The sequence below is a fragment of the Hyperolius riggenbachi genome, chromosome 11 (assembly GCF_040937935.1).
Source record: "Hyperolius riggenbachi isolate aHypRig1 chromosome 11, aHypRig1.pri, whole genome shotgun sequence".
Taxonomy (NCBI): domain Eukaryota; kingdom Metazoa; phylum Chordata; class Amphibia; order Anura; family Hyperoliidae; genus Hyperolius; species Hyperolius riggenbachi.
Window position 1 is genome coordinate 88,718,822 of NC_090656.1, and position 25,590 is coordinate 88,744,411.

General features: G+C 44.4%; 1 protein-coding gene across 7 annotated transcripts in view; it reads left to right on the plus strand.

Moving 5' to 3' along the window:
• Positions 1-25,590, plus strand: part of SYT7 (synaptotagmin 7) — a 945,664-nt gene that overhangs the window by 99,775 nt on the left and 820,299 nt on the right. For 4 of the 7 annotated variants that reach the window (XM_068261178.1, XM_068261176.1, XM_068261179.1 and 1 more), the window contains 2 exons: positions 9,150-9,180; positions 18,077-18,171. The exons of 1 other annotated variant lie outside the window; for it this stretch is intronic. The gene's annotated coding sequence lies outside the window, so the exon portion shown is untranslated. The remainder of the gene's footprint in view (positions 1-9,149; positions 9,181-18,076; positions 18,172-25,590) is intronic. 2 more of the 7 variants (XM_068261180.1, XM_068261181.1) reach the window with 1 other exon arrangement.

The window sequence follows — 25,590 nt, forward strand, 5'->3', positions numbered from 1 at the left end:
CTTCCGAGTCCAGCCTAGCCAGTACTCATGACTCTTTGTTCAGTGAAACAGACACCAGAAAAATCTTGCCTGCCTCTGCAAACACTTCTGCAGAAATTACCTGTGTTAATAAAGTTCAACTCCTGTCTGATCCAGCAGATGCCAATAGATGCACTACATCAGTTTCCGAGTCCCAGCAATCCTGTCTAGAAACCTCAGAACCCCAGCATCTGAATTTTCCAATTTTACAAATGAATGGTGATTCAGATGCGCAAACATTGTGTCTTGATCTTCCTGTTTCTACACCTCGCTCTAGTTTCGTGAATAGCTCAGAGCATCTGCTATGTGAACCTGAAATCGCAGAATTATTACCTTGTTCAGAAAATGTTCCAGTAAATTTGCCCTGTACCATGAATTGTGCAGTAGATCTCTCCTATGAAGCTCAGGTCACAGAATCATTATGCTGTCCAGCAGGTGCTTCCATGGTTTTGCCCTGCAATATGGACTGTTCAGTGATCCTGTCCAGTGAAGCTGGGGTCGCAGAGTCTTATGCTTCACCCAGTACTTTGGATACTTCAAACCCTCTAGCAGAGGAGTCTGAGGCACTGCTTACCTCAGTTGGTGTTGCAGTAATATTCACTTGTCTAGCAGCTGTTTTGGAATTACAGTCTGCTCTAATAAAACTTGATGAATTTCTGCCCAGCAAAGCAGAAGCCATTGAAATATTGTCCTCGTCAGCAAGTGTGTTAGATACCTTGCCCTGTACACAGTCTGATTTAACCAATGTTGTTGAGTCCCTCTCCAGTGTTGTAACAGCCGAGGAACTCCAGCCCTGTCCTCTGAATGTTTCAGAAGTCTTGCCCTGTAACATGGATAATTCTGATTCTCTGGTCAAAATAATAGAAATCTCAGAATTTCAGTCCGGTCTGATGAGTGTTCCTGAAACCCAGCCCTGTATCCTGAAAGATTCTGGTTCTCTGGCCGCTGTGGCAGAGGTTCCAGAGTCCCCTTCCTGTCCAGGGAATTCCTCAGTTTTGCCTAGTCCAGTGGGGGCTGCTGCAATACTGACTTGTTCTGCAGCGCCTCATGAGCTCTAATCCAGTGTATTAGATGAGTCTCTGTCCAGTCCAGAGGTAGTTGTGGAGTCCCTATCTGGTTCAGTGCATACATCAGAAGATTTGTCCTGTCTTGTTAGTGCCCCTGAATCTGATTTGTTACTGACTTTGCTGGAATCAGCGACATCTAAGTCTGATCCTGCATTCTCGTGTAAAAGTCCAGTAGTTGCGAAGTCTAGTCATGATGATTTTTTTTTGGCCAGTCCTGGATTTGGTCCTGTCTTGGCTGACCCTGAGGCTCACAGTTCCTTGACATGCCCAGAGGTTTCTCTTGTGCCAGTGTGCCCAGATGTTCTTTGTGTGCCAGAATGCCCAAGTGTGTCTAAGGTGTTAGCGTGCTCTGATGCTTCCTTAGTGGGAACATGTTCTGATGTTGCCAGTCTGCCTGCATGCCCAGAGATGGTTCTGGTCCCTGAAAGCCCTGATCTTGATGTTTGTCCTTGTGGCCCTGACTCGGGAATTGCCCTAGGTTCCATAGGGGTTCTTGATAGTTCTCCATGTGAGTCTAAGGGGCGTTCTGACCTATGGGGATCTCTTTGGAGCTTCAAGGTGTTCTGGGAGGTCTCTGAGAAAACTTGTCCTGGTGCCTTGGACTGGTTCAACAGTGGGTTTTGTGTTGGTAAAGACAGTCCCGGTGGGCATTGCAAAGGCTTTGGCGTTTTTTAACGGTTCCTGGAAGGCGGTGGGTATCGCTCAGGGAGTTTCGGAGGGCTTTCTTCTGGAAATCATGGTTCTGATGGGTGTCACACTGGGGCTTGTAGTACTGATGGGCATGGTTCTGTAGGTTCTGGTTCTGATGGGTCCAGTCTTGTGGGGACTGATTCTGGAATTCGGTCTTGCCGGGCTGTCCCGGTCATCATGAATTATCAGTCAGACTGTTTTGTTGGGAATTTCAGTTTTGAAAAGCGTCTGGAATCCGCTTTTAAGGGCGGTGGTACTGTCATGATCGCTGCTGCAGCAGGTATTGCTGGAAATAGTAGTGCTGCAGCTCAGGCAGTTCTGATATCTTTCCATGCAAGCTGCATAGCTTTGTCTGTCTTTCCCTGCTGTCAGCTTGTGACTGATTATCATTCACCTGTGTGGGAATCTGCATGTCTGCTCCCATTGGATGACCTCAGTATAAAGATCTGCTTCCTGCAGGACTCCTCGGATTTTTCATAGCTTCAGTTTAAGCCTGTCTTGCTGTCGCTTCAGCCCCCGATCGTGTTTCTTGTTCTAAAAGATACTTTGCTGGTTTTGCATCATATATTGGTTCATTGCCCATATATATGCATACCAGCACGTTTATTATTTTCCTTGTATTCGTGTTACGTTGATACATCAGTGTCGCTGATGTATACGTACACGAACTGTTTATATCCTGTGTGCAGTTAGTCAGCTTTCCAGCACGTTTTGGTAGTTTGCGCGTATCGTGAGCACCCGTGCTGAGCTAGTATCCTGCTCCTGGTCCTGTTCGTGGATTGCGTTCATCTCTGCGAGGAGATAACGAATCCTTCTGAATCCTGTCCTGTTACCGTTGTGGATTGCATTCATCTCTGCGAAGAGATAACGAATCCTTCTGAATCCTGTTCTGTTACTGTTTGTGGATTGCGTTCATCTCTGCGAAGAGATAACGAATCCTTCTGAATCCTGTTCTGTTACCGTTTGTGGATTGCGTTCATCTCTGCGAAGAGATAGCGAATCCTTCTGAGTCCTGTTCCCTGTATTACTCCAGTCCTAGTCAGCGTTCCTGCTTATGTCATATATCGGTTCATTGCCGATATATACATATGTTAGTCAGACGTTACAAATAGTTTCATTGATAGCTGTAATTGTAATACGCTAGGAAAACATACTTATTGTATATTTGTCTGTGTTACGTTCATCTATCTTGATCCTGCTATTTCCTGACTATCCTGTCCTGTCTTTGTGAGGCACGCCATCGCTGCAATCGCATTGGCTGCCTCATTCCAGTCTGTCTTGTTTTGGACGCTTGCTGTCGCTAAGTAGCCGCTAGCTAGCAAGCGTTCATTCTGTCTACCTGTCCTGATCTCCTCAGTTCTGGTTTATGCGCTCAGCGCTACTTTGCGCTGAGACGTTATAACGAAAGCATTGTTTGTGGCTGTCAGATCTGCACCGGCTCTGTGCGCCACAATCTCCTATTGGAGTCAGTCCTCCCCTCCACTATACTAGGGATAGCCTGTTTCCTTGTGCTGGTGTGTGTACCTCCTCCACGCCAGCTCATGCGTTGCATGCTGACTGTGGAGAATACACCACCAAGCCTTACACTGATATGATTTGAGTAACATTTCCCTGTGTTTAAACCACCTGTCAGAATTTGCTTTCACCCTCTGCCATTCTGCCCTTGTGGCCGCATTAGTAGACGACTTATACCATCCATAGGCCGTTCTAACTGCTAACACTGCCTCCGTGTACTACCGTTTGTCATTTTATTTTTGCCACTATATAAGAAATAATCTATCCTCTCAGGACCGCTTTGGCCATATCCCAAAGGAGATGGGGGTCTCTCATGTGTGTCGCGTTATCCTGTTTAAATTATAACCACCACTTACATAGCAATAAATGGAAACCCTCATCCCTGTATAAGTTTGATGTCAGTCCCCATATGATATCCGAACTCCTTTGTATAGTCTTGTGTAGCTCTACTGTAACCAGAGAATGATCAGAGATGAACAAATCTTCAATCTCAGCCCTCATGATTCTACCCACTAGGTGTTCACCCAGAAATATATAATCTAAACGGGAGAAGGAACCATGCACCGCAGAGTGGAAGGAATATTCCCTATCATAGGGATGCATATATCTCCAGCTATCCGTAAGGTCTAACATGGCCCCAAATTGTGCAAAATTTGTAGGTTTTTTTTGCATGTCTGGATGCGCTAGCCTCTCCCAGTCTATCCTCCTGTATCTGCGCCACTTTGTTCCAATCTCCTCTTATAACAAGCAATTGCGTTGGCTCCTTAGTAAGTTGCCATTGAAGTTCCTGCAAAAAACACTGTTATCTGCATTTGGACTATAAACATTATATATAGAGATTAATTCCCCCAGTAGGTGGAGTTGAAGGCCCAGCTATCTCCCCGCAACATCATGACCAATCAGATCCACCTTTGCCCTTAGTGATCTGCTGACAAGTGTAACGACTCCTGCCTTTCTTTGTGTTGCCCGTAGCTCATTGCCACCCATCATTTCTGCAGAAGTTTGTGGTCACCCTCCCTGAGATGTGTCTCCTGGAGCAAGGCAACATCATCCCTTAATTTCTTCAGGTGCCGAAGGACCTGCGACCTCTTAGACGGAGATCGCGGACCCTTCACATTCTATGATATTATTTTAATCAACATCGTATTGGCTTATAGGACATGCAGTGCAAACAGCACCCGCTTGAACAGGACACAGAATATGTCTCCTGGCTTCGGTTACCCTCAGGTCTTAATGTGCAAGGTATAGCAACTGAGGCAGAGAAAGCCAGAGTATCACCAGAGCAAACAAAACTATGCATCTGGGTGATATTAGGCAGTAGAGCAGAATGCTATGTGGAGGAGGTTACACGGATCACACTAGGAACTATGAACAAAGGAGCAAAGTTGCGGAGAGTGACTGCAGCTCTGAGCTTCTGATAACCGCAACAAATGAACGACTCAATGTCAAGCTAACAAAATTTTGGGATGCATTAAAAGGGAAATAAAAACTCGAGATGCTAGCATAATATTGCCCCTGTTTAACTCTCTAGTAAGGCCACATCTGGAATATGGAATTCAGTTCTGGGCACCACATTACAAAAAAGATATTGCAGTTTTAGAGCAGGTGCAGAGACGAGCAACAAAATTGATAAGTGGGATGGAGGGTCTCACTTATCAAGAAAGGTTATGATAAACTGGGTTTATTTAGTCTAGAGAAAAGACGCCTTAGAGGGGATCTAATTAACATGTATAAATACATCAGAGGGCAATATAATAGCTTGGCGGATGAGCTTTTTGTCCCTAGGCCTTCTCTAAGGACTAGAGGACATGATCTGCGCATGGAGGAAAAATGTTTTAGTCATTTATTTAGGAAAGGGTTCTTTACAGTAAGAGTGATTAAGATGTGGAATGCATTGCCACAGGAAGTAGTTATGGCAAACTCTATACCTGCATTTAAAGGGGGCTTAGATGCTTTCCTTGCGTTGAAAGACATCCATGGCTACAATTACTAGGTAATGCCTAATGATGTTGATCCAGGGATTTTATCTGATTGCCATCTGGAGTCGGGAAGGAATTTTTCCCTTTAGGGGCTAATTGGACCATGCCTTGTAAGGGTTTTTTCGCCTTCCTCTGGATCAACAGGGATATGTGAGGGAGCAGGCTGGAGTTGTACTTTGTACTGGTTGAACTCGATGGACGTATGTCTTTTTTCAACCAAAATAACTATGTAACTATGAGACACAATGAGTGAGTCATTGAGTCATGGAGCAACCGCAGCCCTGAGCCTCTGATGTCCAACACACTGAGTAACAAAGACAGATAACAGAGAGACAGACTGAATGCTTGCCAATCTAATCGCTGCCCCAGCGATAGCAAACATCCACACTGACAAGGACAAAACGAACAAGGAGGACCGTAACTAATAGCAACCGCAGCTTATAGTTACGTCCACAGGAACAAGACTTACAAGCACAGACAGACAAGAGGATTGTTTGCCCAGCAATAGCAAACATCCACACTGGCATGAACAAGACAAACAGGTAGGAGCGTAACTAATAGCAACCGCTGCTACTGTCACATCCACAGGAGCAGAGCAAGCAGGAATACTACCAGTCATCAACGTGGTGAAGGCAGTCTCCAAACTATCAGGATGGGTAAAGATTTCACTGTACCCCCGCGGGTGCAGTGAACGTCCAGGCAGACAAGGCAAGGTAATGCAATACAATAATACAATACAACTTTTACACCAGGAACCCAGCAATCAACTATGGCTAAGCTGAACGCTATGTTGGGCGAGGTTTGAGAGGAAAGGCAGGCTTTTCTATGGACATCAGCCAATGAGAGCAGACATGCAAATTCCCACATAGCTGACTGGTAAACATGTAATCCTGTGTTATGCTGGATACACACGGTGCGTTCGCGCACTCGATTTTCCCGTCGATTCGTTTATTTCCAACATGTCCGATTTGGATTTCGATGGATCGTTAGGTCGATTCGGCATACTTTGCATGCGAATCGACCTAACGATCCATCGAAATCAAAATCGGACATGTTGGAAATAAACGAATCGACGGGAATCGACGGGAAAATCGAGTGCGCGAACGCACCGTGTGTATCCAGCATTAGACTGATTGAAGACAGCAAGCTGCCTGTGAATGGAAAGGACTCTCATTACAAATGCATGCCAGATTATGCAACCACATGCATGTAAGAAATCCACAGCTGTCTGACTGCAGCTCAACTGCAGCAAGCCTTAGATGGATTCAGGACAAAATCCTGAGCTACTCTGAACTGCAGAGTGATTGCAGATAGCAATGAGGCTCATTGCGAATGCAATAAAAACCAAGCAACCAAATGCAGGTAGAGAAATAAAAACTGCCCGGTTGCAGCTCCACTGCAACCGACAGGAGGAATTCTTATAGATTTCTTGGATTTGAGGAAACATACTTGGTTATCATTCAAAGATGTCATGCGGCAATATTGTGTTTCTGGTGTGGATTTTCTTACCTATGGTAGGGTTCGATCTCATATTAAGGCACATTAGGCAAATGTGGGTGTAATAGCGCAGATCCTCCCCTTTGATTTCATTTTACGACCCAGTGCAGGGGCAAACGCAGGGTTTTTAAGGGGGGGATTCCTGAAAGGTCCAGAAGCACTTATGTCCTCGGTGCTTCCGAATACAGGTGGCTCCATACTGCCCATGCACAAAAGTGCGCTGGCGTATTACGGAGCTGCCTATCTTTGGAAGTACTCAAGGACACGAGTGTTTCTGAGGGCTTCTGGTAGCAGCAAATTTGAACGGGGTACAACAGCGCTGGAACAACTCCCCGAGAGAGGAACTGGAGATAGACTTAGTTTGGACAATTCAGTGGAATATGCCACATAGTGTCACATAGCGCAAGCGATAGCCATATGATGCAGGGATATATGCATCTGCGGAAGATGGCGGCGCTATATAAATACTAAATAATAATATTTTGCGTCACCAGAATTGCACTTTTATTTAGCTTTCCTGTTTGACAAGAAGACACAGTCAGCTCTAGGGGAAGAGGGAAACAAAGGTGAATGAAGGAGGCTGGTGCACACCAAGAGTGCTTCTGAGCGTTTTTCAAATCAACAGTGATTTGTAAAGCGCTTGGCTAATGTTACCCTATGACAGTGTTCTCACAGCAGCGTTGTGACTTTTTCGCACGTATACTGCATGTAGCATGTTTTTGAGCGATTTTTGAGCCATTCAAAAATCGCTCTGAAAATCGCTTCACAAAATCACACTCACAAATTGCTAGCGATTACTATTGTCATTTTGGCGTTGCACTAGCCCAGAGGGAGGAGTGGAGAAATTGAGAATAGCCCGGATTATTTCCGCTTGTGTTTACATTTAGCCTGCGAGCCGCGATCGGCGGCCCGCAGGCTATTCACGGAGCCCCCCCGCCGTGAATTGACAGGAAGCAGCCGCTCGAGCGGCTGTTTCCTGATTAATTAGCCTGCAGCCGGCGACGCAGATGTGTGTCGCTGGTCCTGCAGCTGCCACTTTGCCGACGCGCGTTATGAGTGCGCGGTCGGCAAGTGGTTAAAGCAGAAAACCGGTAGCCCAATATAGTGTAGTAAGTATTGGAACAGGAAGGAAAAATGAATCGTAAGTAATATATTTACAGACCTGGGTTACCCCTAAGGCAACCACTGGATAGGCAGGTGGGGAGATTGGGCCTGTCCCCACTCAGGGCTAAGATGTCTCTCTCTGTAGATAGGAGAAAAAAGGGATGTACCACCCTTCCACCTAGGGTGGATAACTTGATATAATGATGTACAGAGGCGCCAAAAGGATAAAAAATGCTAAGAAATTTAAAACTATCAGGTGGCGGTGGTGGGCCAGCCACACCAAAACAGACACGATGCTGTGGCTTGAGGTAGTGATAATTTATTCAAATACTCCTAGACAAAAACTGCAACGCGTTTCACGGGCACAATCCCCCTTAAAGGGGAACTTCAGCCTAAACAAACATACTGTCATCAAGTTACATTAGTTATGTTAATTAGAATAGATAGGTAATATAATCTCTTAATCACCCTGTTTTAAAAGAACAGGCAAATGTTTGTGATTCATAGGGGCTGCCATCTTTGTCATGGGGGCAGCCATCTTTTTGGTTGAAAGGAGGTGACAAGGAGCAGGAGACACAGTTCCAACTATCCTGAGGGCGCCAGTAAAAACAGAATTAGGTGGGTTAGGGGACAGTAATAAAGTGTATAGTAGAGGGAGACAAGTAGGTATAGAAAGTGGTGGTCATAGCGGTAAAAAATCGAAGACTGACACTTACCAGCTTGGGGTCCAATAACAGCTTGGCACCTCTGTACTGGTGTGTCGGCGTGGGGCCTTTAAATATGCAGACTAAATGCCAATCATTCAATTAGAGCTGATTATGGAGTCGGGGCTGAGTGGGCGTGGGAAGCAGGCTGTCTGTAAGCCTGTAGGAAGGTTCGGAGGGTGGGGGTAGTATGATGGACAATATGGAGGGGTGCGACTGATATGTCATATTTGGCTGAAGGGGCCGGACTAATGGGGCGGTGCGGCGAGAACGTCGCACCGCTTTAGGTGATTGCGCATGTGCGGGGAGCAAACGTCCCCGCGCGCAATATGTAAATGGCTAGGAGGAATTCACAAGAGTTTAGTGCGCAGGGGCGCCCGTGTATCCAGTAGACCTGCGGCCATATTGGAAGTGGGAAAGAGCGCCCAAAGTGTATTAAAAGCAGGGCTTGCAACAAAAAGAGTATAGGAATCGCTATAAGATATAGAGATGTGTGTAGTATATAAAGAACATAATGTGTGAATATATGGAACTGTGGAATAGAGGTTATTTTATATATTTTTTTTTATTTACAGAGGTGCCAAGCTGTTATTGGACCCCAAGCTGGTAAGTGTCAGTTTTCTATTTTTTTACTGCTATGACCACCACTTTCTATACCTACTTGTCTCCCTCTACTGTACACTTTATTACTGTCCCCTAACGGCCTAACCCACCTAATTCTTTTTTTACTGGCGCCCTCAGCAGCACTCACTCCCCCCTACTTCCCCCAATAACTTTCACGCTGGTATATACACCTATATACCATTATACCCCTCCCCCCTTCCACCACACTAAATCACCCCAAAGGATTCCTTTACTTTATGGGACACTTCTATCCCTCTGAATTTGTAGTGATTATTGGTATTGCCACACATTCTTCTCAGTTTAAATATTAGCACAATATGGTCGCATAATCCTGCATCATACTTTCTCTGCAAATATTTTCAACCAGCTCATCCGCGGATGCCCATCACCATATATATGCCGTCTCACATTCATGATATCCCCCACATTATACTATCATCTTACAACCACATATATACATTGTAACGATCGGTGTAACACAGAGAGGGTCTGACTACCGGTGATCTGCAGTATCACAGAGAATGCAGAATATACCCGATTATTGATGATCTGCAGTATCACCGATAATCAGATATATCTTCTAACCTCTGGACACCTGAGAGATGAGAGTGTTTGGTGCAACAGTAATACTTTGAGGAAAGCACCTGTAAGATAGGTGCTAGACAGTAAGAGCTACTGCTATGGATCAGATTCCTTCCACAGGTCTGGTGCTCCCCAAGGGGCCGAGCCAGACTGAGACAGTGGGAAGGACAGAGCGTGAGTGACACCAATGGTGCAGTGTCACTGACAGGTAGTGAACTATCTCCAAACTGGAAAGATAGTTCTCGAGGTCGGACAGGCCAGGTCGGCAACAGATAAACAGATCAGATACAGAGACAGGAGACAGATGCAGATTCCAGAGACTAGCCGAGTTCAGCAACAGAGTATCAGAATGACAAGGTACAAAATCAGAGATCGGAAGAATGGTCAGGAAAGCAGAACGTCATAAATAATCAACAATGCCTAAGCTTGAGTGTGAGCTCCAAGATTCTCACACTCCAGGAACTAGACTAAAATATAACAATGATACAGATGTACTGAATTCCTGGACGAAGGTGTGAGTTCCTTGGCCATCAACACCTTGGAAACTGATCTAAAGAACACAGATACTGACAAGGTCTGAGTGCTACCACTTAGTGATCGCAACGCCAGACACCAGATGAATGACCAGCACCCAGTATATATACACTGGCGCTCTCCAGCGCCTCCCCTAAGTGCTGGACCAATGAAGGTTGCTGGAATTGTCAGCTGACCGGCTTGGTCAGCTGACCCCCTTCTAACTGCCATAAAGGCCCTCCTAAACCAATGTGGACTATCAGTCCCAGCCACACCAGTCATGCGTTGTAATGTTTCTGCCGTGTTGGATGCGGAATCCGCCGCACCGCTGTCCGTGCGTGCGGCGCTTTCTCCGTATTCCGCATTACTGAGAGGAGCAGGCCTATGCGAGCAACTTGCCGCATTGGACGCGGAATCCGCCGCCCTGTTGTTAGAGCATGTGGCGGTTTCTCCGCGCTCCGACTGCGCGCCAGCTGCCATGTTGAACGCGGAGTCAGCTGCCTCACCTTGAGTATTGGCGGCGGCTTTTCCGCGTTTTCTCACATACATATGATACAATTGTACCATACACAGCACTCTGATATATGTTTTTCATCTCTGTCATGTTTCAGTGTGATACTCCGGTTGTTTATTGCCTGATGAAGTGGGATTGGGCCCGTGAAACGTGTTGCAGTTTTTGTCTAGGAGTATTTGAATGAATTATCACTACCTCAAGCGACAGCATCGTGTCTGTTTTGGTGTGGCTGGCCCACCACCGCCACCTGAACGTTTTAAACTTCTTAGCATATTTTATCCTTTTGGCGCCTCTGTACATCTTTCTATCTCTTTAAAGAGAACCCGAGGTGTGTTTCTTGGGGGGGCAGATGGGACGCAGAGGCATGTTCTCTGCCTCATCACATGCCTCTGTGTCCCCACACTGCCACTCTCTGCCCCCCCACTGCCGCGCTATAGCCCCCCCCACACTGCTGCGCTATAGCCCCACCCCCTTGAGATTAGCGACAATATTTGTCGCTATCTCGGAGGTAAACATAGGGGAGAGGGATTCCCTGTTCAAAACACCCACCAGGGGTGTTCCTGCAGGGTTTCCAGAGCTGCCATTGGGCAGCTCTCTCTCCCTGACCACGCCCCCTGCCGCTCCCCCGCATCCCTGCACACTGTGAATGAGAGAATTAATCTCTCTGATCTGCTCAGCCCCCCGAATCAGGTAGCCTAGTTTTTTTTTTTATTTCATGAGCCCACCTCGGGCTCTCTTTAATGACTTATAACTAGCTATCTCTGAATATAAGGACCAACTATCAAAATTCTGATTCAGTATTCAATACCAAACTGGTACACAAGAACATTCAACACAAGACCACCAAAATTAAACGTAAAAAGCTGCATCGAGAACATAGGGAAAGAGAGAGAAAACCTCCTCTACCACAGAATCCAAATCTAAACAGGCATCTCCTTGATCAGGCTCAACCCCGCCCCCCCTCCCCAACACCTATTCTAATGTCTCCGATGTACCACAATGTGCTGTCACTGCTATTATGCCCAACATCGATCCAACAAATTCCACTCCCCTGACACTTCTGAACTTATACCTGTAATTTGTGCCCAAGCCCCCAAAGACAAACGGCCCTAAAACTAAATATATCAATCTGCTCTACAAATCTGGAGCATCTTACACTAGAAAACTACATTTTTAAAACCAACTGCAGTACTATATAAATCCCCCCCCCCCCCCCAAAAAAAAGAAACAAAAAAAAATCCTAATACAATATACTCTAGCACTTCTACGGATACCTCTGACAAGGATGCTTCCGACCACAACATCAGCCTTTGTTGTACCTACATGCTCTTTTCTTCAAGGACCACCTCCAACCTCTCTTACAAGTACCACCAGATTACCCATTATAGACTCCAACCTCTAATGATTCTTCTAATGGTCAACTTCATTTTATACAAAGAACATCTCAGAAACCGCAGATATTGAACCTGCTCAGTTGAGCACATATGAATCCCTGCCCGGATGGAAGCACTTGCAGTTCAACTCCTAGTGGTACCCAAAGCCCCATTAAACTCACTGCCATAACTACAAGTATGAAATATCTCCATGCTTACTTCAAAGCAGATAAGAGAATTTCTAGTATGAGTACCTGCTTTGGCATTTCCAGTTGTAGTGTCTCTACCTCTTTTTTAGACCTACCATCAGTCCTCTACAAAACTCCTCCACTAATACAACTAATCACCCCACCCCAAAAAATCATGACATCAAGGACCTCGCTCAAAAGGTAAGTAAAAAGTGCAGACTCTACCCCTAAGTGCATGTTTAATTTACCTTCTAATAAGAGCCTCTGGTTCTGCCAAACTAAAGACCACAATCTTTTAGAATTATACACAGATCTCAATTCCTTTCAAACATTAACTTACACTACACAAATGTTTTGCTATGAAAAAAGTTCATGCATCCAACAATCCCTATAGCACCCCTTACATCTAATAAAAACTGACAGGCATGCAAAATTAAACTTACAAGTGGAAAAATACATTACTACACAGCTGAAGTAAAGATCTAGGTTCAACCCGGTAACATCAAAGGGCAATTAGACTGTCACCTTTTGTAACATACCTAGTTCTAAAAGATTTCTAAAGCATACAGTTTGAAATTACCGGTTGTCCGGTTACTACTAACCTTATCACTGCTGAAAAAAGGGCACTAAATCTTCTCAACAACCTAGAGATAATAATTTAGCCAGCAGATATGGAGGGGGAAGGATATAGTAATCCTTAATACATCTGGCTACATCCTAGTTTGCTGGATGATAACTATTACCAAAAAGTGATCATGATTCCAAGTTGAAAAACAATAAACTGCTATCAGAAAGGTTCAATGCAGCACTGTTTGAAAGGTTTCTCTTCTAATATATTCAAAATATGTTATACTATCACTTGTCTCTAACCGTTCTCATTTTTGTAGCAAGTATATTATTCCTAAACTGGTCACCTGTTGATATTCTTTCACTTTTTTTTTTAATCTGTAATAAAATCTTTGAATTAGAAAAGCACTTACAGTGAACCAGAGGTGAAAATAAACTGATGAGATAAACAATTGTATGTGTCCTCCTACTCCTAAAAATAACCTTTTTTTAAGTATCCCAGGATTTTCTTATTTTATGTAAACATTTACAAAGTAGGTTGAATGTTTTCCTGTCTGTAATCAGTGACAGCCTATTAAGTATCCCTCTAAGGGCTGTTGCACACAAAGGCCTGGTGCACACTAGAGGAGTTTTTCTGAGCGTTTTGAGTTTTTAAATCTGCTGCTAATGTTATCCTATGTGTCTGTGCACACTGGAGCAATGAGGTTTTGTAAAAAAAAACCCCATAGCATTACATTGGGAAGAGCTTTTAGAGGTTTCAAAAGCTCTTCCCAATGTAATGCTATGGTTTTTTTTTACAAAACCTCATTGCTCCAGTGTGCACAGACACATAGGATAACATTAGCAGCAGATTTAAAAAACTCAAAACGCTCAGAAAATCTCCTCTGGTGTGCACCAGGCCTAAGAGATTTTCTGAGCGTTTTTTTTAGAACACTAGCGCTTTGAAAAGCGCTTGGCTAATGTATTGGAATGGGATGGAGCACACCAGAGTGATGTGCTTTTTTCCCAAACACGGATCCTGCATAATTTTTGCTGATTTTTGAGGCAATACAGCCTCAATGTTTTTTTTTTTTTTTTGAAAGAATAATTTTTTTATTTTTTTATAGCATAGTAATACAACAGTGCATTACAACAGTTACATAACAGCAACATACAACATTTGTGGCGTATAGCTCCTGTGACACGGCTGCCCTGATGAGAGGGCCAGCAGTCCAAGGGTCCAAGACCAGCAATTCCGCTGGGCCCGGACCCTCCTGGACAGACCATGTGCTCCCCTGCCTGCTGCCTGGTTTAGTGTTAAGTTGTTACGTCAGGTGATTCAGTCATCAAGATGAAGATTGTGGTAAGAAGTCCAGCATGACCATACTTTTCTAATTTTTTTCCGGCATTTGCGGTTGCGGTATACTCGTTTTAATATAACTAATTCTTTGTGCACTAATGATACCCAGTCATTCTTTTTTAGGGGTAGGGATTTATTCCAATTTAACACAATCATTTTCCGGTGTAGGAGGTGAGGGTTCGAAATGCCAGCATCTTGTGCGTGGAAAGTGTCTCATCCGCTACATATCCAAGTAACATAGGGTCTGGGGCAAGGGCCAAGGACACCCCGAAGACACCTTGCAATATTGCATGTATTTGAGACCAATATAATTGAACTTGGGAACATTGCCAAGTTACATGGAAGAAATCGGCGTGGGGGTATCCACATCTATTGCATGCCCCTTGCGAGCTGGGGTCGAACTTTTCCAGACGGGCGGGGGATAGGTAACTCCTATATAAAAATTTGAAAGCAATAAGCTTGTCCCGGGCAGATACATTGGTGGTAACATAGTATCCCAGGACCGTGCCCCAAACCTCCTCGGTGAGTGCGGGTATATCTCTTTTCCATTTTAAGTAGAGTTTGGTGGTATTGGATTGTCCCCTATAAGGGAATGTTTTATAGAGTACCGAGACCACATGCTCTAATCTAGTTTTTGCTATTTCTGCTTCAGTGGCATGGGATTGTAACATGAGTTGCCTCCCTCGTGAAAGAAATTGAGCGTTAAAAGCATGCTTCAGTTGTAGATCAATAGTGGTAGGGGTGATGCAGCACCCTATAGAAAAAGACACAGGAGACAAAACGGGAGCCCAGTAGTGCAATATGTATGACACCACAATGTGAAGAGAAGAGAAAAAAAGCACTACTCACAAAGGAGGGTTGTTAGGGGCAACCAACCACAGGAAGCAGGTGGAGACAATAAACCCGACTCCACTCGGGGTGGTCCTAGCCAGGACCGGACGGTAGGTCGCTCTCTTAATGAAAAAAGGTTGAGACAACCACTGTGGGACCCCACTAGTGGTGTAACACCACCCCTCGAGCAGGATCTGTTCGAGGGTATACTTAGCACAATAAAGGAAAGAGGCGCCCTGAGATATTAAAAGCGTTTAAAAACAGCTAAAAACAATTGATATTATGAGGTAGCTTACCTCAATGACGAAATCTCTGTAAAGATTACAAAAGATTTTTATTAGCACAAGCTGCAACGCGTTTCACGGGTCACAGCCCGCCTCATCAGGCCAATTGCAGTGCCAAATGAAAAAATTCCTTCCGCATAGGGAGGCTCCAATTGCAGTGCCAAATGAAAAAGGAAGGAATTTTTTCATTTGGCACTGCAATTGGCCTGATGAGGCGGGCTGTGACCCGTGAAACGCGTTGCCGCTTGTGCTAATAAAAATCTTTTGTAATCTTTACAGAGATTTCGTCATTGAGGTAAGCTACCTCATAATATCGATTGTTTTTAGCTGTTTTTAAACGCTTTTAATATCTCAGGGCGCCTCTTTCCTTTATTGTGTTCAGTTGTAGATAGCGGAATTGCATGTGATTTGAGAGGTGAAATTCACGCTTTAGGATAGAGAAGGGTTTGAGTGTGTTATTGTCTACTATGTCAATGAGCTTGTAAATTCCGTGATCCGCCCAGATTTTGGGGTCTGGAATAGTAAGGAATTCTGGAATGGAAGGGTTATTCCAGAGAGAGGGTATAAGGTGAGGTCTGACCCGGTTGGTTGGATAAGTTGCTCACTTTCTCCCAGACCTGCACCGTCATCAGCATGTTGGGTGTTGCCCGAGGGATATGTTTACTTCCTCGGAATGGGAGGCTAGTAAGGGCTGTAAATGAACCCATAATTTCTGCTTCCAATGCCGTTGCCGGGTTTTGTGCTGATTGTTCAAACCACCATCTGGCAGATACCAGGGCTGAGGCCCAGTAATACCGCTCGAAGTCGGGCAGCCCAAGACCGCCCTGATATTGGTCCAATTGTAAAGAGGGGAGAGCTATCCGTGGGGATTTGGGATACCATAAAAGGGATGTAATGGCTTTGTGGATTTCTTTAAAGTATTGGTTTGGGATTGAGACTGGAGAATTCCGAAAGAAATAAAGGAATTTAGGTAACATGTTCATTTTTATAGCATTAAGTCTGCCTACTAGTGTTAATGGAAGGGTTTGCCATGCTTTACACTTAATTTTGAGTTTGGAAAGGATAGGGTCAAGGTTCAGCCTCAATGTTAAGTATAGGAAAGTGGAAAATCGCTCTGAAAAGCGCTAGATCAGAGCCATTTCCCAAGCGGTTTTGTTACAGAAGCTGTTCAGTTTCAGCTGTACTGTAACAAAATATAAAAAACGCGACACCAAAATGCTCCAAAAATCGCTAGGCATACTTAGAAAATTGTTAGGCGCATGCCTAGAATCGCCTTAAAAAATCACTTCAAAAGGCGCTAAGCTTTTGCTTTTACGCTAGTGCTTTTTGGTGTGCACTGGCCCTTAGTTTGAGTAAAATGGCTTCATTTTTTCAGTGGAGGATTCTTTGCAGTCTTGGTACACTTGAATGACAGCAGCTGACTGTTGCCAATAGGAATTGCACAGGGTGTGCAGAAAAAGCAACCAGACCATTTTAGTTTTTTCCTGCAGCGGGAACACCTTACCAATACCCCCACTTCACTGTGAATCTCCATAAGGAAGCATTATGTGCGGTTTTGTGTGCATTTTCACATTGCAGGAAAGCACATGTGAATCTTGCTTGTGTGACATCTGCTTAAGACTCAGTAAAACACTGACTAACACTCGAAGGGCTCTTTCACACTAGAGGCAGCGGTAGAAAAGGCCAAAGCGCTGCCTTTGGCTGTCAGCGTTTTGATGCGTTTGAAGGCGTTTTAACGCCAATATACATGATTATCAATTAAATGAGAAACGCCGCGGTAGGTCCTGAAAAAGCGCCTGGAAGCGTTGAAATGCAACGCTCAAAAACTCGGCGTTAAGTGTGAAAGGTAAATTGAAAGTCTTTGAACTTTCATTTTACCATGGAAAACGCCAACTATGGCCGTGGCGGTAAAACGCTGAAAAAGGCCTCTAGTGTGAAAGAGCCCTAATGGTGAATGATGAAATATGTAAAAATTATGAGATAATCCCAAACAAAACCTCTTTAAGGACACCTTAACCTAGTAGTGACTTCAGTTTATAATGCGTCAGTTCACTCAATTGCTCCCAGCGTCCATCTGCACTAAATTTGAAAGCTGCGAACAGGGCTGCCATCAAAAGCCCCCCCAAAAAAGGTGTGGGCCTGATACCCGCTACATTTTGCTGCTTGTCTTGCTCCTGACCTCCCACCCCTCACAAGGTAATATTCTGCCACTTGGAGTGCCTCCTGCCCCATTCTGATGGCTACCCTGGCTGAGAAGAGTTCTACAATGGCCCACCATAAACATGCATCTTGCCAAGAACTCTGAGCACTGGCACCTCTGCTGTCCTTGAATAAAGACAGGTACTGCGTGACCAAATCAGAAACATTTTCTTGATTCGGTCAACATGCTTTAGTTGAATGCTTCCCCTAATTCTTTGTATATAAACACAACCTTTCATTTATGAGCTGCAAAGACATTTTTCAGCGAATTGCAATTGCATCTGAAAGTTAGAATCACTCATTACTTCATCTCCGCACAGTTGTCTCAAGGGACGCATGAATTGCCTTCGCCAGACACTTGTAATAGTCTTTAGCAGTCTTTAGCATCTCTGACTTGTGTTTGGAATGCTGAAATCAATGATACTGCTAGAAGTGTTTGTTTTTCTTTAAATCTCTATTTTTAATATATCTTATACTTTTACATCCAGCAGGTATACAGGCGCACAGAATAACGGACAGGATATACTTGGGAGAAAAGACAGAGGAGCATCATTCTATCATACCTGACTAAGCTCAGTTTAAAGTAAGCTAACTCTAAAATAATAGTGACGGAATAATTTTAATATAACATTTATAAAATGTTTATTTAAAATCCATGTACACATTTTTTTTCTGATTCCACCCTCTACCTACCAAGGTCTAATTTAACGCACGCACGCACGCACGCACGCACACACACACACACACACACACACACACACACACACACGTTATATTGAAGCAGGCCCCCAAAGTTCCAATGATCACATAACACTGGGGCTTTCCCCAATTTAAAGTCTTCATCAGATAAGTATGATGGTGGGGGGAGGGGGCAGGGTCATATCAGTGATGGTGCATGAGGGACGGGGTGCCGCAAGTGACAGAGGTGGTTGACAAAACAAAGTGTAAGAAGATACAAATCCCCCTGCGCTGTGGTGCAGACACAGGCACTAGCCTTGAGCTACGGGAGGGGGGGAGGGGATCAGCAGAGACTGGCTCCTCCTCTGCACCCACTGAACTCTCCCACTCTCCACCAGCACCCACTGACCTCTCCCTCCCCCCATGTTACTGACTGTCCTCAGAGAAGCTCACAATCTAATCCCTTCCATTGCCTTAGTCTAATTATATAGCACTGACATCTCACATCCTTTTATGGCCATGCCATTTTTCACTGCAGCATGCCACACTTCTTTTCCCCACAATTTGGCCTCAACACACTTAGCGCTCCACTCCCTTGAAAAAATGTTGTTTGATTGGGGGGAGTTGTGTCTGTAAATAATCAGCACTGGGTGTCAAATACCCTAGGTATGCCACTATGAAGGGGCTTTGGGCAATGGAACATAGTTAAGTTAGGGGTGGGATGCAGCAAATTAGCAAAAATGGAAACTCCCAGAATAGAAGTTTAAATTATCATGCTTTCCTCTTATTTCCAGCTACACACAATCCAGTTTCTTCCAGGGTCCTCTATCAGCAGACTGATCCCAGCCAATCCTTTGTGTTTACTGTAATAGGGCAGGTGAGCAGGTAGCAGAAACAATAAACTGCAGTTTTATTTATCATGAACACCCATCATCCTCTTGAGATGATCAACAAATCATGAGGCACCAGTACAGTGCATAAAAACAAACAAACACAACTTAACTTAATGCTCACAGCAAGCATATGAGTGTGGGGAATTGTGGTCTTGGTGATTCTAACTGTGCATTATTGTTGGTGGCAGAGCAGTTGGTTTGAGTATTTCTGTAAGTTTTGAATCCCTTAATTATTCTATTTAGTACTCTCCTGAGCTTGACGAAAACATTTTTATTAAAATAAATTGTATTTATCAAATGAAATCACATCTAAATAAAATACCCAATCCTAAAAATAGTAGCCATAATGCTGAGCACTGAAGCCATATATTAGGCAATAGTGCATAGACCCACCACGCAAAGATTTATTATTCCATAGCATCCAAGTTTTCTAACATGTGAATGTCCCTGGTCATGGCAAGCCACGATTTCCTGATAGTGTAGCCACTAGCTGCTGTGATTATATGGTATAATGTAGGTCAGACAACTCTCCAGTGGAACAACAACTTGTCATAATTCTAGAAAAGATTTATTATGTATCACACTTTATTTAAAGCTCTTTTCCATGGAAACAGCATATAAAGGCTGAGTGGCTTAAATCCCATATAAAGGCGAACATTAAAAAAAGCTGGGCTAGTGCTGTGAGTCTATCACTGCCCTGCCTATCTTGCCTCTCAAAAACAGCTTGTTTCTAGTGTGTTGCATGTGTTTGGCCTGCTGCCCTCAGCGGAAACTGCACCTCTCCTCACACATGTGGCCAGTCTGATTGTGAGGATGAACTAGTGTTTTAGTAAATAGGGGGCGCATCTTCACATAGGGCTTAGTAAATAAGCAGTGGCACCACAAGGGGGTGCGAGCCGCATCGCCTGTCTCCATGGAAAGGGTGGCAACTCAGCAGAAGTGATCAAGGCTCCAGCCTTTAGGTGGCCACACACCATACTATTTTTATTTTGATTCAAATCAAGCATTTTGATCCAATTTTCTGATTAATCAGAAGTTTCAATCAGAATCTTCGAGATACCACACACGTATTTTCGAAATTGGGGCAATAACTGGATAAAAGATCGTAAGTTCCACAATAATTGGTTGGTTAGAAAAAGTAAGAGAAAAAAGTGATTAAATAAAGTTTGGTATCTATCAAATAGTTACATACATTTTTTTTCTGGTTGAATACAATTTCACAATCCATCACACACTATACAATTCTTGATAAAATTGGTCTCAATTTTCCAACATGTCCAATCTCAAAAATCAGAAAAAATGGGAAATTCGATCGGATTTCTCGACTGAAAACAAAAGCTTTCGACTTTTCGGAACAACCAATCATATTTATTGAACTGGTGTAAAATTGGATCTTTTAGTTGTATGGTGTGTGGCCACCTTTTGGCTGCAATTAAGGAGGAACGCAGGGAGGAGGGCCCAACTTCCTTCTTCCCTTCCTCTCTTAGCGCCTCCCTCCTTTGCTCTCCTATTGCAGAGGCTAATGCAGCAGGCATACTTAAAGTGGATACGAGATCAACTTTTACTCATTGCATAATTGTGTTCCTTTCCTATTGTTTATAGGGCATTCCTCAAGCCAAATACTTTTTTGTTTTTGTTGTAATGCTCTAATTCCCTATAAACTAAACAAGCCACGCCCACAGGTTTTCAGAGAGCCAAGGCACTTTCAGACAGTAGCAAGGGCTCATGGGAGCTCAGTCTGGGCAGGAGGAGGGGGAGGTATTACTAGCCAGAGATTTCAGAGGCAGAGGGGAGGAGGGAGGAGGGGGGATTAGGTTTTTTTTTGCTCAAGATGCAGATAAGCCTGCTTCTGTGTAATGTTTACAAACAACATAGCTGCTGTCATTGTATCACAGGAAGAATTAATCATATTCTATTAAAGCTGTTTGCAGCTAGATTTGCTGTGTAAACAATCTAAACTTTAGATAAGATACAGTATATAGATAAGTTACTTGTTATAGTTAGTTTTTCCTCTCGGATGCGCTTTAAGCCTTATCATCTCCGGCGCAGGGAGCAGTGCCTTTCAGCACAGGAGGATTTGGGCAGCCAGTACCACCATAGACTGTAATAGGAATTGCATCTATAGCGGCGCTCAGTGAGTAACTTCAGTGCCATCAGAAGACGGAGCTGAAGTTGCTTTTAAAACACAATAATTCGGCCTCCAGCAATAGCTGGAAGCTGAATTATATAATTCCCCACCATCCATGGCAGCCTGGAGGGGGAATAGTAATTAACACGGCCGGGACTTGTGCAGAAGCAGGATCAGCCATATACCAGCCATTTCAAATGTATGCCTCCGGCGCCGGGTCTCCAGAGTCCTGACCATCCTCCTCTTCAGCTGCCTGCTCTCTACATTCACCTTCTACTACATGTCATGTGATGTCAGGCAGCTGCAAGTGGTGACTGTACCCTTCATGTACATTTGTGTAGATTTAGCTGCCATTGAAATGTTACATACGTCAGTTTCCTGATGCACAGTAACCTTATTGTGTATGAACAGCTACCATTCTGTTACATTACATAGTAAATGAATGGTGCATGTTGCTCGGCAGATTGTTTCTGGTACATGCTGCAGGTGTGCAGTTTAGCCATCCAGCCTTACTTTAGTAATCATCTGCACTGCTGTTAATATGACAGATATATGCCTATGTGTGACTGGCATTATGGTACTTACTCTGTGTCAAGATGCCACATGATTAACCACCCTGGCGTTCTATTAAGATCGCCAGGGCGGCTGCGGGAGGGTTTTTTTTAAATTAAAAAAAAACTATTTCATGCAGCCAACTGAAAGTTGGCTGCATGAAAGCCCACTAGAGGGCGCTCCGGAGGCGTTCTTCCGATCGCCTCCGGCGCCCAGAATAAACAAGGAAGGCCGCAATGAGCGGCCTTCCTTGTTTTGCTTAGATCGTCGCCATAGCGACGAGCGGAGTGACGTCATGGACGTCAGCCGACGTCCTGACGTCAGCCGCCTCCGATCCAGCCCTTAGCGCTGGCCGGAACTTTTTGTTCCGGCTACGCTGGGCTCAGGCGGCTGGGGGGACCCTCTTTCGCCGCTGCTCGCGGCGAATCGCCGCAGAGCGGCGGCGATCGGGCAGCACACGCGGCTGGCAAAGTGCCGGCTGCGTGTGCTGCTCTTTATTTGAACAAAATCGGCCCAGCAGGGCCTGAGCGGCAGCCATCGGCGGTGATGGACGAGCTAAGCTCGTCCATACCGCTAAGATGGTTAATTCAGAATCAGATTTATTTGCCAAGTACAGGGTATAAGGAATTGTTTTTGGCACATACAGCTCAGATATGAACGTACATTGTGTACATAATAAGGATATGGGCATACTTTACTTTTTGGGAGAAACACAAATGACACATTAAAGAAAGCATGTAACATAAAAGACCATACTTACCTCAGGAAGGGGAAGCCTCCGATCCCGGTCCGGTCCGCTCTACTGTGCAGGTGCAATTCGCCTGTGCAGCAGAGCGGACCCGACTGGGATCGGCTATTTCCGCCTGATCCCGAGCCGAGAGCTGCTACTGCGCCTGCGCTAGAGCCGGAGAGGTAAATATTGCAGGCGCTCCTCCGCCTGCGCCACAGCCTGATAAATTGTCGGCTATGGATTCTGAGGTGCCCAGCGAGACCACCGTGGGACAGAGAAGGACGGGGGAAGCCTCAATAGGATCCAGAGGCTTCCCCGTCCCGAGGTAAGTGGGGTGTGTGTGTGTGTGTGTGTGTGTGTTTTTGCTGAATTGAGAACCAGGACAGCTTTCGGGAAAAAAATAGTTCCCATGCCTAGAAGTCCTGATGGCAATGGTCCTGAGGCGGTGACCAGATGGTAGTGAGTTGAGGTAGCAGTTGCCAGGGATAGTTTGAGATCCTGATGGCCCTGGTTCGCAGAAGTGAAGGAGGTTTAGAGAATGGAGGAGATCCCGGTAATCCTCTCTGCAGGTTTGATGACACTCTGTAGCTTGTGCTTGTCACTGATGGAGGCACCCACATATCATATGATAATAGAGAAGCATAAGTAAGATCGACTCGATGGTGGCAGAGTTGAATATTCAGGACCATTGCTGCCAGGACTTCCAGGGACAGAACATCTCCACCCCCCACCCCCCACCCCAAGCTGTTCTCACTCAGAACACCCCCCCCCCCCAGCACACACACACACACACACACACACTCCACCCAGATAGTAATCCCCAATGTAACATAGTAACATACTGTGTAATGTGTGTTTGCCCCAATATGTAAAGTATGCCCCTAACATTATTATTGTATACCCAACATATGTTCATGTCTGAGCTGTATGTGCCAAAAACAATTCCTTGTAAGGTACTCTGTACTTGGCCAATAAATCTGATACTGAATGAATCATGTGGCATCTTGCTGTAGCAGTCCCATTGAGCATAGAGAACACACAGCCACATGATCTGATCAGTGCATTTGCATATCAGGTTAAAATCATTCTTTGAAGGTCGGAGTTCCATATGGACAAGCAGAATCTGCCAGCTGTGGCAGGTTTCTCTTTTATTAGGAAGTACAGAATGTTTTTTTTTTTTTATATATAATGGAGATACAATGAACCTGTTTTTTTTGCGAGAAATCATAAATCATTAGCTCTGTCTGGCAGCTAAGGCCAGGTGTACTGCCATACTCTAATAATCATCAGCAAGCTCCACTCTACATACTTATAACAGCCTGTGGCCTGACATTAACTTCTGACATATGTACAGTAATTTGTATCCCTTCTCACAGTTCATATCCCAGTGCTTAGAACTGGCTGTGTGGCTAGACATTCGCTGGTTGCAATAAAGAATATAAAGGATTACCTCAGATGACCAGCTCAACACTTGTATATGATAAATGAAAGGAAAAGCTTTCCCAGATGTGAATAAGAGGCGCTGTGATGCTCCCATGGGGCCATGTGGTATTAAATTGATATTAATATATTGACAGATAGCTCAGCAGATGGATCGACATCTGTATAAACAGAGCATTGGAGCAGTTCACTAATTTACAGTTGCTTTGTAAAGGCTGAATAAGCAGGCAGACAGCTAAGTGGGATCTAATGTGCAGTTTCAGTTCCTTTAATTGATGAATGAATATGAAGTAACTATATTTTGTAGATAATATTGGCATTGTTGAAACAGATTGCCTGTTTGGTTTCATAAAGCAAAGCTGTACTATTGGCAATTATTACGTAAAAAAATGTGTAATATAGTAATCATTATTAAATCTTGAAGCAAACTTGAACTGAAAAGAAAGACAAGATAATTACTTGCATGTGTAGTACTTATAATAAATAGAACATTAGTAACATAGAACAGATTCTCATGTTATGAGTGTCAGTTTAATGCTAAGGTTTTTTTTTAAACTGCATTCTAGATAGCAGCCATTGCTTCATTCAGCTGAAAAAAAGAACTGAAGTAATTACTCTTTTAAATTTCTCAGCACTAAAATGCCACCAGCAGTCTTCTCAGTTAAAGCGTTTCAACTTCTATTTACTTTTCAGGATATCTGGCTACAATAAGCTGTTCAATAACCATACTGGGTTTTTCACACTTGCAGTGCACGAACATAGAAAGGGAGTTCAGATTTTTTCTTAGCAGGACATTACTGTGATTATGATGTGATTATTACATGTGATTATGTTTAACTAATGTCAAATGTTCATCATGTCAAATGTCAGTTCAGGTACACTTTAAAACTCTTGAAGTCCTTCTCTCCCCTTCCCCCCTTCCTACTGAATTGCTAAATAAGATAACCCCTTTAAATGTAAGAAAGACTTTGGCTGCTGCATTATGGACTCCATCACCCCAATTGTTTACAAGCTGGGGTTTGTTCTAGATGTGGCTGAGCTCCTGCTTACAATCTCTACCAATCAGGATATGAGAGCCGGCATTGCTGTGCTGCCATTCAACACATCTCCTGGAAGAGTCAATGGCAGAGAGCCAGAGTAAATCCTGCTGGGAGGAGAAGCTTGAACAGCAAGCTTTCATAGGGCCATAACCTATTAAAGGTGATAAGCAGCTTGCAGATGCGAACGACTTATCACCTTGCCATGGCACAGGGATTACTGGCAAATCCTGTTGCCGGTTTCCTTCGTGCGATGGCGCATCATTAGGGAGCATACTCAGGCGAAAGCCTGAGCAATGCTCCCATGTCCCGGATGATGGGGAGCGAGGTTTTATGCTGTGGTGCTGTCCTTCAGCACCATGGAACTGCTGCCATGCTCCTCCATGAGATGCGCGTGCACCTGCCCAACATCCAACCCCATCTTCTGCTGCTGCATCTGGGGGTCTCCTTTAAAAAGGAGACCCCCAAAGCTCCCCGTCCCCTGTGCAGGCGCAGAATGCTCCAGGAGAAAGTGCACAATGAGGGGTGTAAGCATGGCCATCGC